The sequence below is a fragment of the Chiloscyllium plagiosum genome, unplaced genomic scaffold, assembly GCF_037043375.1.
Source record: "Chiloscyllium plagiosum isolate Xiang-an unplaced genomic scaffold, Cpla_swu_hap1 HiC_scaffold_16, whole genome shotgun sequence".
In the NCBI taxonomy this organism is placed as follows: Eukaryota; Metazoa; Chordata; class Chondrichthyes; order Orectolobiformes; family Hemiscylliidae; genus Chiloscyllium; species Chiloscyllium plagiosum.
In genome coordinates, this window is record NW_028270154.1 from 31,532,649 (window position 1) to 31,551,511 (window position 18,863).

General features: G+C 43.1%; 2 long non-coding RNA genes across 2 annotated transcripts in view; one reads left to right on the forward strand and one right to left on the reverse strand.

The window, feature by feature from the left end:
• The window catches only part of LOC148147507 (uncharacterized), a 43,643-nt gene extending 33,244 nt beyond the window's left edge, over positions 1 to 10,399 (reverse strand). Inside the window, exons 1-2 of the long non-coding RNA XR_015759638.1 lie at positions 10,152 to 10,399; positions 955 to 1,052 (exon numbers count right to left, since the gene is read on the reverse strand). This is a non-coding gene — a long non-coding RNA (uncharacterized LOC148147507). The remainder of the gene's footprint in view (positions 1 to 954; positions 1,053 to 10,151) is intronic.
• LOC122556573 (uncharacterized) overlaps positions 1 to 18,863 on the forward strand; it is a 114,585-nt gene that overhangs the window by 54,190 nt on the left and 41,532 nt on the right. The window lies entirely within an intron of this gene.

Below are 18,863 nucleotides of genomic sequence, written 5' to 3' on the forward strand. Positions count from 1 at the left end.
GTTGCTATTTGCAATTCTGCTTCACAGGCTTGTAAAATAGTAGCGTCTCTGTTCCTTCAAAATATCAGAAACTCAAGAGATCCAGTAAATGCAGTTTTTCATTCATAACTGAGTGGGTTTGCAGTGACGGCCCCCTTGACAACTACAGCTTTCCAATATCATTATTAAGAAAATGCACCCCAACTCTGTCAACAGCAAAGAAAGTTTATGTACATCTACCACCATGCAACAAAGTCATAGAGTCATAAAGATGCACAGCATAGAAACAGACCCTTCGGTCCAACCCATCCATGCTGACCAGATATCCCAACCCAATCTAGTCCCACCTGCCAGCACCCAGCCCATATCCCTCCAAACCCTTCCTATTCTTACACCCATCCAAATGCCTCTTAAATGTTGCAATTGTACCAGCCTCCACCACATCGTCTGGCAGCTCATTCCATACATGTACCACTCTCTGTGTGAAAAAGTTGCCAGTAGGTCTCTTTTATATCTTTCCCCTCTCACCCTAAACCTATGCCACCTAGTTCTAGATTCCCCAAAGGGAAAAGACTTTGCCTATTTACCCTATCCATGCCCCTCATAATTTTGTAAACCTCTATAAGGTCACCCTTTAGCCTCCGACGCTCCAGGGAAAACAGTCCCAGCCTGTTCAGCCTCTTCCTGTAGCTCAAATCCTCCAACCCTGGCAACATACTTGGAAATCTTTTCTGAACCCTTTCAAGTTTCACAACATCTTTCCGATAGAAAGGAGATCAGAATTGCACACAATATTCCAACAGTGGCCTTACCAATGTCCTGTACAGCCGCAATATAACCTCCCAACTCCTGTACTCAATACTCTGACCACTAAAGGAAAGCATATCAAAAGCCTTCTTCACTATCCTATCTACCTGCGACTCCATGAAGTCCTGAGGAGGAAATCCTGAGGAGGAAAATTGAGCTGATACTCACTGAGGACAGTGGCTCTTTGAGGTTGTCACTCTTCATGAGTCCATATAGTATTATGTCTGTGATTGTGTTGGTGATCCAAATCTAGGTGGAAACGTAAACTGTAAGAAAGACAAAGAGACGTTGCAAAGAGATGTAAACAGGTTTCTTGAATTGGTAACAAGATGTTATAAGATGGAATATAAAGTATAAACGTATGATATCATTCACTTTGCTTGTAAGAGTTTAAAAAAATTAACAGGCATGAAACTTGTAAATATCAATATTCTGAAAGACTTGAGTGTGCTTATATAAAATGCCTGGAGGCACAGCAACCAATTAAGAAGGCAAACATCACATTGCAAAGGGACATGATTACATGAATAAAGAATTCTTGCTAGAATCAGATAAAACTTTTTATGACTACCCGTAGAATACTGTGTGCAATTTTCCTCTCCATATTTAAGATTGGTACACTTGCATGGGAGACGGTGCAACAAAGGTTCACTAGATTGGTCCCTGTGATGAAAGAGTTATCTTATGATGAGAGCTTGTGTAAATTGTAACCTATAAGGTTCTGAAGTTTCAAAGAATGAGGTAAAATAATTCTGAGGAGACTTGACCAAATAGACATTGAGAGATTGTTTCCCATGGGTGGGGATTCTAAACATAGGGACACAGTCTCCAGGTAAGTTTACATTCATTTAGGACTGGAACAAGGAAAGATGTCTTCACTTAAATACAATATAATGCAGTACAACACAATATAGCATAGGAATAGTCCCTTTGGCCCAACCAGCCTGCATCAATTCCCAAGCCTTATTTAGACCTGCTACTTATTGTCCATGTGCAACATCTAAACCTTCTGTTCATTTCACATCATATATCTATCAAAATATGCCTTCAATGTTGCTAACATCCATTGACAGTGCATTCGAGACACCCCCCTCACCCTCTGGGTGAAAACCTTTCCCGCACTTCTCACCTAAACTTTCTCCCCTCCCACCTTGAACCCGCACCCTCTTGTATTTGGCCTTTCCATGCTGGGAATATGGGACTCTGACGATCCACCCTATCTATGCCCCTTATAACTTTGCAGACCTCTATCAGGTCGCCCCACAGCCTCCATCTTTCCACTGGAAACAATCCGGGTCTACCTGTCGTCCTGTTCCCCCCTTAGTTGAAGCAATACGCTCAGAGACACAATATAGTTTAACTTCCTTCATCTTTATTCTGGATTCTGGAGGGAGAGAGAACGATCGCCCATGTGCACAGGGACATGAGTTCACAGTCTTCTCTGGAACAGCAGTTTCTCAATGAACTATATAGTCATTTTATAGGGAGGAGCATCCAAATAAGGCAACATATATATTAATTGGGTGACCATTACAACCAATGAGTATCAATTGCAGAGACCAAGCCCTTTACTGTTATACAGTGAATGTTCGTAATCTTATTAACTGGATTCATACAATGGATACTTTTCCCCTTGTTAGCTGACGTTGGATACTGAATTCTTCCAATCTTGTTAAATGGCTCTTAGTAATTAATGTTTTTCCATCCTTTAAACCCATTACCCTTGCCTCCAGCCTTCTATTGTTAACTGTAAATTCTTATCTGAGTCATGTTAGGCTGAACCTCTTGTTTCACAAAACTCAGAACTTAACTCTTTCTCTGCCTGCTTATACCCTATACACATTCTCATATCCAACCTCACCTTATAACTAAAAACCAGCAGAGCAGGCAGCATCCCAGTAAATCTTCAGCCCCTACTCTCTGTCTTCTATGACTATCCATCTAGCCAGCTCACCCAGGATCCCATGAGAGTCTACCTTCTATATCAGCCTGCCATGAGGTACCTTATCAAATGCTTTCTTACATCCACTACCCTTCCCTCGTCAATAATTCTCATCACCGCCTCAAAACACTCAATCAAGTTGGTGAGACATGACCTTCTACACTCAATCCTGTCTCTCAGTATCTTGTCCAGTAGCTTCCCCACCTCTGATAACAGGCTCACTGCCCTGTAATCACCTGGATTATCTCTGTTTCTCTTCTTAAACAAAGGAAGGACATTGGCAATTCTCCAGTCCTCTAGAACCTTGCCTGAGGCCAAAGAAGATGCAAAGATATCTGTAAAGGCCTCAGGTGTTTCCTCCCTTGCCTCCCACAGTATCCTGGGATAGATCCGGCATAGACCTGGGGACTTGTCTACCTTAATGTATTTCAAGACACCAACACTTCCTCCTTCATGGTGTGGACCTGCCCATGAGTATTCATATAACCTTTACCGAATCTCAACATCCCTCACATCCTTCTCATTGGAGAATACCGATGTAAAGTACTTATTAAGGATCTCACCCATTTCCTTGGGCTCCACATATAACCTCCCTTCTTTATCCTCAAGTGGGCCTACTCTTTCCATAGTTACTACCTTGCTTCAAATATGTGTATAAAATGCCTTGGCGTTCTCCTTAACCCTGTTAGCCAAGGACATTTCATAGCCCCTTTTAGCCCTCCAAACTTCCCATTTGAGCTCCTTCCTAATTTCTCTTTATTCTTCAAGAACTTTCTTTTTAGTTGCCTAGAACTTAGGTTTGCTTCCTTTTTTTTGATTAAGCTGAGAATTTCCCTTGCCATCCAAAGTTCCTGAATCTTGCCGTTCCTGTTCCTCATTTTCAAAGGAATATACCTGTTCTGTACTCTAATCAACTGATCCTTAAAAGACTCTCACATGTCAAACGTGGATTTACCTTCAAACAGTCACTCCTAATCCATATTCTCCAATTCGTGCCTAATTCAGTTGTAGTTGTCCTTCTCCCAAATTAACACCTTCATCTGAGGTCCACTCCTGTCCTTATCCATAAATATCTAAAAAATTTTAGAATTATTGTCAGTATTCCCAAAAGTCTCCCCCACTGAAACATTGATCACCTCACTGGGCTCATTTCCCAATATCAGGTCCAGTATGACCCCCCTCACTCATTGGACTATCCATATACTGTATCAAAAAACTCTCCTGGACATACCTAACAAATTGCTCCCCATTCAAACCACCAGCACTAAGGGAGTTCCAGGAAAAGCACAGCAGGTCAGGCAGCATCCAAGGAGCAGGAGAATCTGCAGTCCTCACTTTCTCCTAGAAGAGACTCTCCTGCTCCTTGGATGCTGCCTGACCTGCTGCGCTTTTCCAGCAACACATTTTCAGTTCTGATCTCCAGCATCTGGAGTCCTCACTTTCTTCTAAGGGAGTTCCAGTCAATATGGGAGAAGTTAAAATCACACACAATAACCCTGTTATTTTCACATCTTTCCAGTCTCTGACAACATATCTTTTCCTGTATTTCCCACTGGCAGCTGGGAGGTCTGTTGTACAATCCCAGCATTGCAATTGCACACTTCCTCGTCCCTGCTGTACCCATAATGCCTTGCCACAAGATCCCTTCAGGACAGCTGTGATACGCTTCCTAACCAGTAATGCAACTCCCTCACCTCTTTGTTTCCTCCTATGTCTCGTCTAAAACATTGACATCAAAGGATTGTGAATTTTTAGACCTCTCTGCTGCAGGGTGTTGTAGAGGCTTCATTGCTGAATATGTTTAAGGCTACAAAAGGCAGATTTTTGATCTCTCTGGGAGTCACGTAATATTGACAGCAGGCAGGGAAATGAAGTTGAAGACAAAGATCGGCAATGATTGTTTCGAATGGCAGAGCAGTTTCGACAGGTCCAATGCACGATATGTCAGCTCTTTTCTCATGTATTATTATGTTTTGGGACTGCTCGAATATAAAAATGAAGGAAAAGGAAGTTGAAAATATTGTGGGGTGTTGAAGCAATTAAATCTATGAGATGGGGTTTGTTAGAAGCGCCCGAAAACAGCTTGTTCGGAGGTGAATGTTTTTCTTGACAGTCGAGCTGCATCCTGTTGTTTGCATTTTAGTGTTTCATAGATCGGTTTTCTAGCCTGAAAATTCCAATCACTTCTCCATGCTGCTTTCGTTATATGTAGAGACAAAGTTAATTATGAAACTCACTGACATCAATTCAATTAAGATTGGAATTTACTATGGCTAATTTCTTTGGATTTTATAAGTTGTGGGCTAAATGTGACTTTTGACACGTGTAAAATATACAATACAGATTCACCTATCCATAGATTTTTTTTCCCCCAGTCACATCAAGTGATTTGGACTTCAACTCATTGGTCCAAAGCAAAACACTAGTGGATGATTGCCCTGTATGAAATACAAAAATGTATCACATCATGTCATTGTATACATGCCAAAAGAGCAAATTATTAGTCATAATTTCTATTAAAAATATTAAGAAATGTTAAGATTGTGTTGCAAAATACCTTTGATCTAAAGGTTTCAATTCTAAGAATTTATTTTTGAGTTAAATTATGTTCTCAAAGTGTTCCACATTAAGTAATGTGGTTGACTTTGAACTGCCCACGGACGTTGCCTACCAAGCCACTCAGTTGTATGAAAATTGACATAAAATCTAAAGCAAAGATTTAAATCAGATGGGAACATCATGCAACATCAATCAAGGCACCAGAAACAACAATGTTAAACAACCTTATAGATCATACAAAGCCCTGCTTACTAAGACCGAGAACTGCTTCACAGGCTAGACAAGCAACAGCCTGACAGAGTCATACTCATGAATTATAGCTTAGAAGGTCCCAAACACAAACATCACTTTCCCTTGCATCCACCAGAAATGGGTGCACAGTGGTATAGAGTTTGGAGAGAGTTGTCTTGGAAGTCCACAACATTGACTCAGATCGGCACAGTGGTTAGCACTGCTGCCTCACAGCGCCAGAGACCTGGGTTCAATTCCCGCCTTAGGCGACTGACTGTGTGGAGTTTGCACGTTCTCCCCGTGTCTGCGTGGGTTTCCTCCGGGTGCTCCGGTTTCCTCCCACAGTCCAAAGATGTGCAGGTCAGGTGAATTGGCCATGCTAAATTGCCTGTAGTGTTAGATAAGGGGTAAATGTAGGGGTATGGGTGGGTTGCGCTTCGGCGGGTCGGTGTGGACTTGTTGGGCCGAAGGGCCTGTCTCCACACTGTAAGTAATCTAATCTAATCTAATCTCATGAAGTCTAATGGCGTCAGGCCGAGCATGGACAAGCATATTCCAAAGTAACACACACCACCACCACCACCACACTCCATGGGCCCCCCCTTCCCCCCCCGCCACAATAGAATAAAGCGGGAAAAGCCTCAAAGGCCCATGCTCAGTAAACCACCTGTCACAGATGCATCTGTCAGATAACTATAGTGATGTAAGCCCAATCATCTTTAGCTGTTTCATCCATGACATTTTCTCCATCATAAGTAGGGATGGTTCTTGATGACTGCACAATGTTCAGCAACTCTTCAGGTAGTGAACCAGTCCATGTTCAAATGCAGGAAGACATGGATAACATCCAATGTTTGGCTGATGTCCTATCCTATCAGGAATATTTGTGCCAAACAAGTACCAGGCAATGACTATCTCAAACAACATCCTTGTAAACCTCTTTTACACCATCTCCAAAACCGCGACATTCTTCCTTGATTGTGGTGACCAGAACTACATACAATATTCCATATGTGGCCTAACTGAAGTTTATTTCAGCTCCAAATTGATTGCCAAATTGTATACTCAATGCTCTGACCAATGAAAGCAAACACATCATACATGTCCTTTACCAACTTATCCACTTCTGTTGCTAATTTCAAGGAACTATGGACTTGTAACCCCCTTGATCCTTCTGTATATCAATGCTCTTTTGAGACCTGACCTTTATTGTGGACGTTTTTCTTTCATTTGACCTCCCAAAATGCATCACCTCACACCTTTCCAGATTACACTTCATCTGCTGTTACACCCAACATTACACCTGATCTATATCCTTTGACAACTCTCCTCACTACCCAAAACTCCACCAATTTTTGTGACAAGATTAAAATCACTAATAACTACTGTGTCCTTGTTTCACCTATACTTTCTTTTTAATGCCATCCCCCCCCACCTTACCACTACTGTTTTATTGACAACTTCCACTGTTGTTTCTCACCACTTGTTGCTTCTTGACTCCACCCAGGCTGATTATGTATTTATGTTTTCTGAACTAATATCATTTTCCTATAATTTCATCCTTTACTAACATCATACCTCATTTTCCTTTTTCCTTTCCTTCCTAACTACTGAATACCTCTGGATATTCAGTTCCCAGCCTTGGTCACCCTACAGCCATCTCGACATAAGCACAATCCTTTCATGTCCATTGACAACAATTTGTGCTGTTAAAGATCTACCTTGTTGTGAATTCTCCATGCATTCAGACACAGTATCCAATGTATTGCTGAAAAAGGGCATATTTTGTCACGTTTTTCATCTTGCACGCATCAGGACATTTCCAAGAATGTCTCTACTAAGTGAAAACAAAATATTATACAGGAGGAGAGGAGCAAGCCAACTTATTATCAAGTCAACTTTGATTGTTGAAGACATTGCTATGAAGAATGCATCAGTTAGATGAGGCAGTCACATTTTAACCAGGCAGGTTGAGTCTCTTTGATCTAGGCATTGCTTTGAGAAATGAACTATAGAATGGCTGTTACTTATTTTGTTCAGTTGAAACAGGCACAACATGTGTATTTTCATTCTGTCTGCATAAAAACAGGGCCCTGTGTAATAAGGTATGCAGGTTCTAGTATGCATGAGTGTACAGAGGATTGGAATTTTCCAGTTAAATATTGAATCAGTTCCAAATAATACAAGCAATTAACTGGGTGGTGCCCTAGCAACGTGTCCTAGCAACATTACCAGCTGTGCTGAAATAGCATCAAACCCAAGTAAGTGTTATGTCCTTTGGAAAAACCACAAGATTGTGTCACCAATCTTCACATCATCTTCATTCCAGAGTTGGAAAGACAAAATTGCCTTCAAACCTATATATTTGTAACTCATTGACACCTAATTACAGAAGGCCATCATCCACCTCAATATTTCAGTTAGATAGTTCGTCTTTTGAAAGACATCTTTAAAAGAAAGTTTCAAATAACTTATTGTTTTAATGTTTGTTGTTAACTTGAATCCAAGGTTGTTGAGGGGTGGGGGCACAAGAGAGAGAGAGGAGAGCGGAGAGAGGGAGAGAAAGAAAAAGTTAATTTGGTATTACAAGGGAAGAGAAGAAGACATACAATTGAAATTTATTACTTTGCTTGCTAAAACCATAGTCACAAATCACCTCACTCTGATTGCTAGCTCATCAAAAGGAAGAAAGTATGCGTACAATGAGTGCAAACTGAAAAAAAAATTCAATGGGAATCATTAATATCTTGGCAGTAGAATGTATGTTATTAGTTGTGGAAAGATAAAACCATCTTTTTGCTTCTTGACAACTACCAATGATACCATGTTTCTTTAGTTCATTAAAACACTGGTCTGAGGCCCATCATATTTTGGGAAAGTGTCAGATTCTTTGAGTTACATGGAGGGTTTGGCTGCATGAGGCCTAGTGAGCTTGTTCAAACTTCTGTCCCAAACTCCACACATTATGTATACCCTAACAGTGCCCCGCTCATCCAATGTGTACTGGATTCTACCACTTGTCATACAGAAGAACTCACCATTGCCAGGATAACCCAGAATAGATCTGAATGCCTGGCATCTCTGCCCACTTTTGAAAGATTGTTATACCTCCAGACAGGCATTGTCCATTGGAGCTGTCTTGCATGATTCACGACGTTTGCTCCTGATCTAGCTGGTAAGGGGAAATTGACACCCTGCTTTGCGGACAGACACCAGTAGATTCTGGTAGAAGGAGTTGTGTAGAGGAGGGACATCCTTCTTGCTCAGGAATGGCAAGGATGCCATGCTGTTAGAACCTGTCAGGCTGATCTGAGATTGTCACACTGCGGACTCAGCCATCTGGAGGAAATTCCTGAAGAAGGGCTTATGCCCGAAACGTCGATTCTCTTGTCCCCTGGATGCTGCCTGACCTGCTGCGCTTTTCCAGCAACACATTTTCAGCTCTGATCTCCAGCATCTGCAGTCCTCACTTTCTCCTCAAAGACTTCAACCTACTGCGAATCCTCTTACAATGATGCCTTCCTTGAAGAAGCTCTCTTCCTCCCTCTACAAGGATTTCAGTGAGTCCCTCTCTCACTGCAGCCCCCAGGATTCCTGAAGAAGGGCTTATGCCCGAAACGTCGATTCTCCTATCCCCTGGATGCTGCCTGACCTGCTGCGCTTTTCCAGCAACACATTTTCAGCATCTGGAAAAATGCACAGCAATGAAGGAAGAAGGTTAATTCCCTGCTATTGCGAGCACTAATCTCACTCAATCCTTCCCTATCTCTCATTCTGGAGATACAACTGGGTAGAAATAGCCAAGGTGGGTAGTGGACTGCCCGATATTTGGCTCCTCAATCTTTGAAATAATCCTGATCCTGAGCATTCCAAGTGGTTAATCAAGCCACTGATCAAAGACTACTCTTAGTTACTGTGTAGGCACCCTCTTACTGAAGGCAGTCTCCCCTGACTTGACTGATGACTGCTGACAACCATGACAAACATCCTAGCTTGTCCTACTATCTGTGCTAAACAGCAAGGCAAGACAGAAGTAATGTGAGTCTCAGAACTCTGTTTGGAGTCTGGGGAGGGGAAAATTGCAAAAGGACAAGGCACATCAAGGAAAGGTGCTATGAATATCCAGCTAGGCTCAATGTGAGTGAGTGCTAAGGGAGCATGTAAACAGGCCTGAGATGCAACCTTGTCCAATTCATGAGCTGGATTTTGTCCCTGAGCATAAAGTGCCCTTACATCAGCATTTCTGTGTTGCCAGTGGACCTTGAAGTGCAGCTTTAAAGTGCAGAAGCTTCTTAAGTAATTCACAGAGGACTCTTGAGAATCCTGAAAGACTGGCAGGTGTTGTATGCCAGGATGTTTGGACAGGGGTGTAAGTGTGGGTGGTGTCCTGGAGCATGCCCTCAGATGTTGTTACTTGGTATCCAGGATAGTACTTTGAAGCAAGCAACAAGCTGAAATCATCTTTAACCACTCTGATTTTGATTTGGTGTCTGATTTCCTCACACCAGGTGATAGGATAGTAAGCTATATATTTATGAAATGAAATTGGCAGTTAATGAAGTCAACAACAATGCCCATTTATAGGCATCTTGGCACTCCCTAGCAAGAATCTTATTTTGCACAGGGTACTCACATGGAAAATGCAATGAGTAGCTCCTGATGTTAAGAAAGGCTTTGCTTGACTTCTCATACAACTCTCCCAGATTTCTCGTAGTGGTCCATGTTGTTCTTGAAGCTATAATACTCTGCCTCACTTTGTATGCTTCGAAGGAGGAGTTAAATAATGCCTTCCCAAACAGACATAAAGGACTATAGCACACTGGAAGGCAACCTTTTATTAAGTTGGTCTAAAGATGTTCAATTCAAGCTGCTTCTAATCAGATATTTGCTTTAACACAGGCCACAGTGAAAAGAGTCCATTGATTCTGTCCAAGTAATAGCATTGTAAGGTCAAACTGAAAGCATAGTGCCTTGACTGCAGTTGGCACACCCACCTTTTATACACAGAAACACTGGATGAGTGGGCATTGAGTGTTATTCATTGATAATAACCACAAACTGAAATCAAACTTGAAATCATTAGAGTCAGGCTGTTCCAAGTATTGTTGCTTTTTACAGCTATCTTCATTGTTAACTCACATGACAGCCATTGCTGCAAATTTAAAAATGATTAAGCAGTGAGGGAATAAGTCAAATAAGCAAAGATTAAACTTGTTATACGGTTTTTAAAGTGAAATACGCTGAAGGTATAATACTGAGGTTTTATTACATCCCTAAAGAGATTAATACATTGGTGGAAGTGGGAGCGAATATTTATTTGAACCAAATAGCTAACACTCCAACAGCAAGCACTTCAACAAAGTCCACTGCTGGAGGTTTCCTTAGGAAGTCCCTTAATTAGCTGCATTTCTTATGTAAAAGCTCAGGGAAATCCAAATTAGCCATATCTGCAAATTTGCTGTCATTTTTTATGAATACAAATTTGAACAAACCTATGAAAATTCCTGGCATTGAAATTCTCAGGAAGAAGGGAGAAAAAATATATTATTATTCTATCAATGAAACCAAGACTCAGGCTCAATATTGAACACACAAATTAGCAGATGAGTCGTGCTAAACATTTTTTAACAACAGTTGACAGGCTTTTCTTAATTCCACCATGAACCAAAATAAATAAAATATTCCTCCTGAGTTATCTTTTAACAAACCGTTCCCTGAAAATTATTGCATATTTGTAATAGGCTCAAACATCGCCTTTGAGTCAAATAAATAAAATTCTCAGTTGGCTGTAGATTATGTGCTGTCCTGGTGGGTGCCAGATTAACCCCCCCACCACAGTCAAAGAGTTCGGGCCACACACCTGTCAGTCAATAGGTTAGACAGATAAAGTGCTGCAAGGAGACACAAAAGTCAAAGCTTTTGGTTTTACGCTCATCAAAACTAGGATGCAGGAAATAGATTTGCGAAAGGGGATCACTGTATGAGGCTGCTGATTGTTGAGATTATCACTGGCATGAAAATGCAGCAAGAATTGTTGATCTGGGCAAACAGTAATTGTCAGAGTGTTGCCATAGGAACGTGATAGAGATTGGCAGTTGCCATGACTCCTTTTCTTTCCGTTGAAAAAGGTGCAATATATGTATGAATTCCTTCAGTTTACATAAACAGGATCCTGTATATTATTATATGTAGCTTTTAGCACATAACAGTGCATCTCACTGAAAGCCGAAATGATAACCTTAAATTGGTTTCCGATACAAGTTTTAATCATAATAGAATAGGGTTCATTCTCATAGCTCATTGCATCTTTGCATGCATGGGCAGCCCAAGACAAACAAAAGTGATATCGCTTTGTGCACGATTTTATCTATGACTGGCAATGCACAACATGAAATGGCCAAATGACGAGTCAGCTGTGGCACCCAATTTTAGATGAATTTTCTTCATAGAATATAAAAGACTCCTTCACTTTTGTGAAGACCATGCAAAATCTATGCAATTGAGAGAAATAGGATGTTCATGTACTCTTCCAATATTGCTAGCTTATTTACCAATGTACTACTCAAGATAACCATTAACATTTGTGTCATACTACTATATCAATGTAAACTAATGTGCTACCAGTGTCTAATATGCTACCAGTGTCTGAATCAGTACCTATTGAACTCATGAAGTTAGCAATTCAAGACACCAAGTCCATATACATTGTGTTTTCATGAAATCCCCTCTGGGCTCAGTTGTTGCTAACATCTTTGTTGGTTACCATGAGAAATCAGGCTTTGTTGGAGTGACCACTAATTTCCTATCTCTTGCATATTCCTGATGCATACATGACATGTATGTGATATTTGAATCCACAAATTTATTTAACACAACTTAATAAATTACATCCTGTGCTCAAAGTTACAATTTAACGGAGCATTGAAATGAGCTCTGTTTTCTCAGGGTATGTTGGGAAATTTGTCATGTGGCTCTCTATTGATATCTATTGAAACTTATCTTCACTGGTCAATACACATATTAGGATTCCAAAAGTACCACATTACACAAAATCACTATTTGAGTTTGATGCTAAGTTATAGCATATCAAATAATCTTGCATGATAATTGCTGCACTGATCAAATTTTCATTGCTACATATTCTGCAAATTCATGAACAAGCCTGTGACTTCCACTGTTGGCCCTGAATGGTGCAGTTTTCCTCAGATTATGCTGGAAGGGTTTCAAAGATTTGAACAACAGGTGAAGCTAGCTGTCTCATGCTGCTACTTCGTAAGAAACACACTAACGTGTAACAGGATACTGCCAAAGTGAGAAGTCTGATATATGAATTGCAGCGCTGATGTGGTGCCAGGCCTGAAACCCATACGTCCCAGTGATTGGGGCCACATCAAACACACGTGCCATTGGCCATTCACAGTGGGCAGCATACCAATCTTGCTCGGTAAAAACAAGGACAGCAGATGCTGGAAACCAGAGTTTAGATTAGATTATCTACCAATCTTGCTCAACTAACCTATACTTTCAAACCAGAGAACACCATGTGAACTCTATGAGAACATTCTCACACTTTCCATGTGGGCCTCCTGGTTGGTTTTATTGCCCTTGGGAACAATGGCAATTTCAGACTGCTTAGATTTTTTTTATTAGTCATGTTGAGTTATGATACTTGGTCAACCTCTATGGGTAAAGTGATCCCTGCGGCCATTTCAAATCAATGGTTTGGTCAACTTTTAGAACTGTTTCAATGCACAAGAGTCTCAGGTATCAAATGGTCCTGTGAAATTCAAAAATCAACAGTCCCATGTTTTGTAAAGTTTTCTGAAGAACTGTAGAATAGATACAGCACAGGAGGAGGTCATTTGACCCATAATGACTGTGCCAGCCTCTGTGAGTGCAGTTTACCTAAACTGACTCAGGTTTCTTTTCTGGTAAAAACAATGACTGCAGATGCTGGAAACCAGATTCTGGATCAGTGGTGCTGGAAGAGCACAGCAATTCAGGCAGCATCCGAGGACAGGCAAAATCGACGTTTCGGGCAAAAGCCCTTCATCAGGAATAAAGGCAGAGAGCCTGAAGCGTGGAGAGATAAACTAGAGGAGGGTGGGGGTGGGGATAGAGTAGCATAGAGTACAATAGGTCAGTGGGGAAGGAGATGAAGGTGATAGGTCAGGGAGGAGAGGGTGGAGTGGATAGGTGGAAAAGGAGCTGGGCAGGTCGGACAAGTCCGGACAAGTCAGGGGATCGTGTTGCTGGAGGTTAGAAACTAGGATGAGGTGGGGGAAGGGGAAATGAGGAAACTGTTGAAATCCACATTGATGCCCTGGGGTTGAAGTGTTCCAAGGCGGAAGATGAGGCGTTCTTCTTCCATGCGTCTGGTGGTGAGGGAGCGGCGGTGGAGGAGGCCCAGCACCTCCATATCCTCGGCAGAGTGGGAGGGGGAGTTGAAATGTTGAGCCACGGGGCGATTTGGTTGATTGGTGCGGGTGTCTCGGAGATGTTCCCTAAAGCGCTCTGCTAGGAGGCGCCCAGTCTCCCCAATGTAGAGGAGACCGCATCGGGAGCAACGGATACAATAAATGATATTAGTGGATGTGCAGGTAAAACTTTGATGGATGTGGAAGGCTCCTTTAGGGCCTTGGATGGAGGTGAGGGAGGAGGTGTGGGCACAGGTTTTACAGTTCCTGCGGTGGCAGGGGAAAGTGCCAGGATGGGAGGGTGGGTCGTAGGGGGGCATGGACCTGACCAGGTAGTCACGGAGGGACCCCAAAGGGGTAGCCATGGGCATACATATGGGCCCCAGCTATGCCTGTCTCTTTGTTGGCTACGTAGAGCAGTTGATCTTCCGTAATTACACCGGCACCACTCCCCACCTCTTCCTCCGCTACATTGATGACTACATTGGCGCCACCTCGTGCTCCCGCGAGGAGGTTGAGCAATTCGTCAACTTCACCAACACATTCCACCCTGACCTTAAATTTACCTGGACCATCTCTGACACCTCCCTCCCCTTCCTGGACCTCTCCATCTCCATCAGTGACGACCGACTTGACACTGACATTTTCTACAAACCCACCGACTCCCACAGCTACCTGGATTACACCTCTTCCCACCCTACCTCTTGCAAACATGCCATCCCGTATTCCCAATTCCTCTGCCTCCGCCGTATCTGCTCCCAGGAGGAGCTGTTCCACCATAGAACACACCAGATGGCCTCCTTCTTTAGAGACCGCAATTTCCCTTCCCACGTGGTTAAAGATGCCCTCCAACGCATCTCGTCCACATCCCGCACCTCCGCCCTCAGACCCAACCCCTCCAACCGCAACAAGGACAGAACGCCCCTGGTGCCCACCTTCCACCCTACCAACCTTCGCATAAACCAAATCATCCGCCGACATTTCCGCCACCTCCAAACAGACCCCACCACCGGGGATATATTTCCCTCCCCACCCCTCTCCGCCTTCCGCAAAGACCGTTCCCTCCGTGACTACCTGGTCAGGTCCACGCCCCCCTATGACCCACCCTCCCATCCTGGCACTTTCCCCTGCCACCGCAGGAACTGTAAAACCTGTGCCCACACCTCCTCCCTCACCTCCATCCAAGGCCCTAAAGGAGCCTTCCACATCCATCAAAGTTTTACCTGCACATCCACTAATATCATTTATTGTATCCGTAGCTCCCGATGCGGTCTCCTCTACATTGGGGAGACTGGGCGCCTCCTAGCAGAGCGCTTTAGGGAACATCTCCGAGACACCCGCACCAATCAACCAAATCGCCCCGTGGCTCAACATTTCAACTCCCCCTCCCACTCTGCTGAGGATATGGAGGTGCTGGGCCTCCTCCACCGCCGCTCCCTCACCACCAGACGCATGGAAGAAGAACACCTCATCTTCCGCCTCAGAACACTTCAACCCCAGGGCATCAATGTGGATTTCAACAGTTTCCTCGTTTCCCCTTCCCCCACCTCATCCTAGTTTCTAACCTCCAGCTACACGATCCCCTGACTTGTCCGGACTTGTCCGACCTGCCCAGCTCCTTTTCCACCTATCCACTCCACCCTCTCCTCCCTGACCTATCACCTTCATCTCCTTCCCCACTGACCTATTGTACTCTATGCTACTCTATCCACACCCCCATCCTCTAGCTTATCTCTCCACGCTTCAGGCTCTCTGCCTTTATTCCTGATGAAGGGCTTTTGCCCAAAACGTCGATTTTGCCTGTCCTCGGATGCTGCCTGAATTGCTGTGCTCTTCCAGCACCACTGATACAGAAATTTCTTTTCTGGTAGCCCTGCAAATGTTTTCTTATCAGACACTTGTGCAATTTCCTTTTGAATTTATGATTGAAACACTATTACACTCTTTCACAATGCATTTTAGATCCTACCCATTAACTGAGTAGAAAATCTTTTCAATAAATTGCCTTTTTTTTTGTGCAATCACTGTAAATCAATGCTCACTGCCCATTCCGTCAAAACCCTCAACATTTTGAATACCTCAATTTAATCTCTTAATCTTCGCTAGGGAGAACAATTTACATAATCTAACCTTCTCACTGACGTTCCTCATCCCTGGAATCATTTTCATGAATACTTTCTGTATCCACTCTAATGCTTTCTAAAATGCCCATTAGTCCCGTTAAGGCCAGAACAGCGATTTACGCAGGATAATCATACCTTCCTTGCTTCTTTTATTCTATGGCCCCATTTATAAAACCCAGGATCCCCTACACTTTCTTAACTGTTTTCTCAACCTGCCCACATTACCATCAATGATTAATGTTGCTGCAATTGTCACAACTCATGTAAATCAAGCCTTGACATTCCCTGAATTGTCACAGATGTGAAAATTTGATTAAACCACCAATTTGCCCAGACTGCGTTTTGCTGGTTAAAAGAATATGTGCACCAGATCTTTTCCATTGACAAAACATAATTTATTGTAATCGACTATTTTCAACCAACAGTAAAAAAAATGAATTGCAGGACTACAATTATATAATACAAATGAGAACAGTGAAAATGCAGCATATCTAATTTATATAACTTAAACTTTACCCCTTTTAAAACTCCCATACAAGCAGGCATATAAAGAAAAACAGACAAATATTATCAGCAGAGAGGCTAAAAAATATCTTTAGAGGAATACAGTTTTATATCCCAAGTCCAAAATTACAAAACTATGGGTTAGGGTCACAGTCTTCTCATTAAAGGCAGTTAATTTGTTGCATTTTTTTTACCATAGTGGCTATAGAGGGTAAGCTGATAAGTATCTTCAAGGCTGAGATAGAGTTTGAATCAATAAGGGAATGAAGGTTATGAAGAAAAGGCAGGAAAGTGAAGCTGAAGAATAGCAAATCAGCTATGATCTCATTGAATGGCAGATCAGACTCAGGGAGCCATTGGCCTACTTCTACTTTCATGTGCCATGGTATAGTGGCCACATAAGGGATGTCTCCAACCTAGCCAAAGTTTTGAGGTGCCAGGAGTTCAGCAGGAGAAAGACACTAAGCAGGCTACTCTTACTGGGCCTCAGGCAGGAAAGGGTTACCTTCTTGGAAAGTCTACCTTTTACATCGAGCAACATGACATTGCCTCCAACCTCTTTGCCCCCCCACCACCCCAGGTCCACCTCCCCCACATGGGTGTACTTTCTTCAACCTCCCCCACCACCACCATTAGCTTCTCCAATCAGAACATCCTTTCCCTCTGGTCACTTGTCCTGGGGCTCTCCTCCCCTCCCTTTAGCTGCTCCTGGATTCTGGAACATGGAATGTGGGCAGGATCGGTCACTGATGCCATTGATGCTGTTATGATTACAGAGCTGCTGGCCAATATGTGGAATCCTGCCTTCACCCAGTTAACAATCCTTGAAACAATAAATTGTCTTTGGAGCTGCTGCAAATTTGTAGGAATGCATTGTGTACCACCTTTTCAGATGGCAGATCATAATCTGTAAAAATCCTGGGACACAAATCCACTTGAGGAGTTGGACAGGAACGGACTGCTCACTCCCAATTCCCATCCCCAAAGGAAGGAAGGCCAGCAGCCAGCTGATAGATCTGGAAGAAGCCTGTCCTACAGTCATAGGATGTTGCGGATGGGCAGGTAAATTGTTGCAGACTGGAATTCCCACTCTACATAGGAAGAGTTCCTAACCATTCCAACAGCAGTCCTGGCAATTGCAGAGCTCCATCTTGAACACTGCAGGGACGTAACCAGTCCCACAATGGAATCCCAGTGGCTCCTAAAGTGAGGTACATGAAGAACTTGTTGGGGGGGGGGGGGGCGTCGAGACTGGTGGAGGAATGGGTTTAAGGTCCATGCAGGGAGTAAGGAATTGTGGGTATTATCTACTGGGGTTTGACCCAATTATGTAAAAGGAACGCACCAAATATAGTACCGCCCTTTTTATCCATTTCAAAAGTTTTGTTTTAAAAACTGGCTTGCCTTCTCTACCCACGACAATTGTATTGTGGCGTGGGCGGGGTAACACTGCAGTCAATTGCGTTTGAAACAACTCGACCTTAATTTTTAATTTACACAGCGTGGGCAGCTTCTCGATTCCCGCAGCCTCCCAGCCTGGGCACTGTGGGAGTGAGCGGGCATCTGCCTTGTTCACATGCCTCTCTGCTGCAACCACTCGGGGACATGTCTCAAATCCCCACGTCCGTGGCTCAGATCCACACTGCCTTTTAAAAGGGAGAGCGCAAGTTGATAGAATTATAAATTATTTTTATAAAAATACAAGTCTGCCATTGTCTGGGGTGATATTTGTAGTGTTTGGGGTATCTTTCCCTGCCACGGGCCATGAACCACAATCTTTGGGGCACGTGCTTGCAGTCCATTCCTTATTATGGGGTAACAAGAAACGGGAGAGCCAGTGTAGTTGGTCCACCCCTCTGTGTGCTGGAAACACAAAGTGCTGGAGGTCACAGCGGCTCAGGCTGCATCCATGGAAAAAGAGAGAGAGAGCAAGTTCACGATTCGACTCGAAGTGACTGTTCCATCAGAGCGTCCCTCTTGTGTGTCTGCTGAGGAAGACGTGAGGACACATCAGCGCAGACTGAAGCAGACACACCACCGAGTGGTGTCTGGTTTCCCCAATTGAAAAAAATTACAAGCATTAGGGAACATAATTCTCGTGTGTTACATGTGCGGAGGATGGAAACTTCCAACAAGGCTTTTTGGACAATTTAAGGGACAGAAAGGCAACCACCAAAAAAAGTGGTTTTCGTTTTTTTTTCGCAGACTTATTGTTTATATATCAATTTATTTTGACGCCTCGGATGCACTGACATTCTGCTTGGCCGGAACATCTGTAATTGCGGTCCACTCCGGATATCT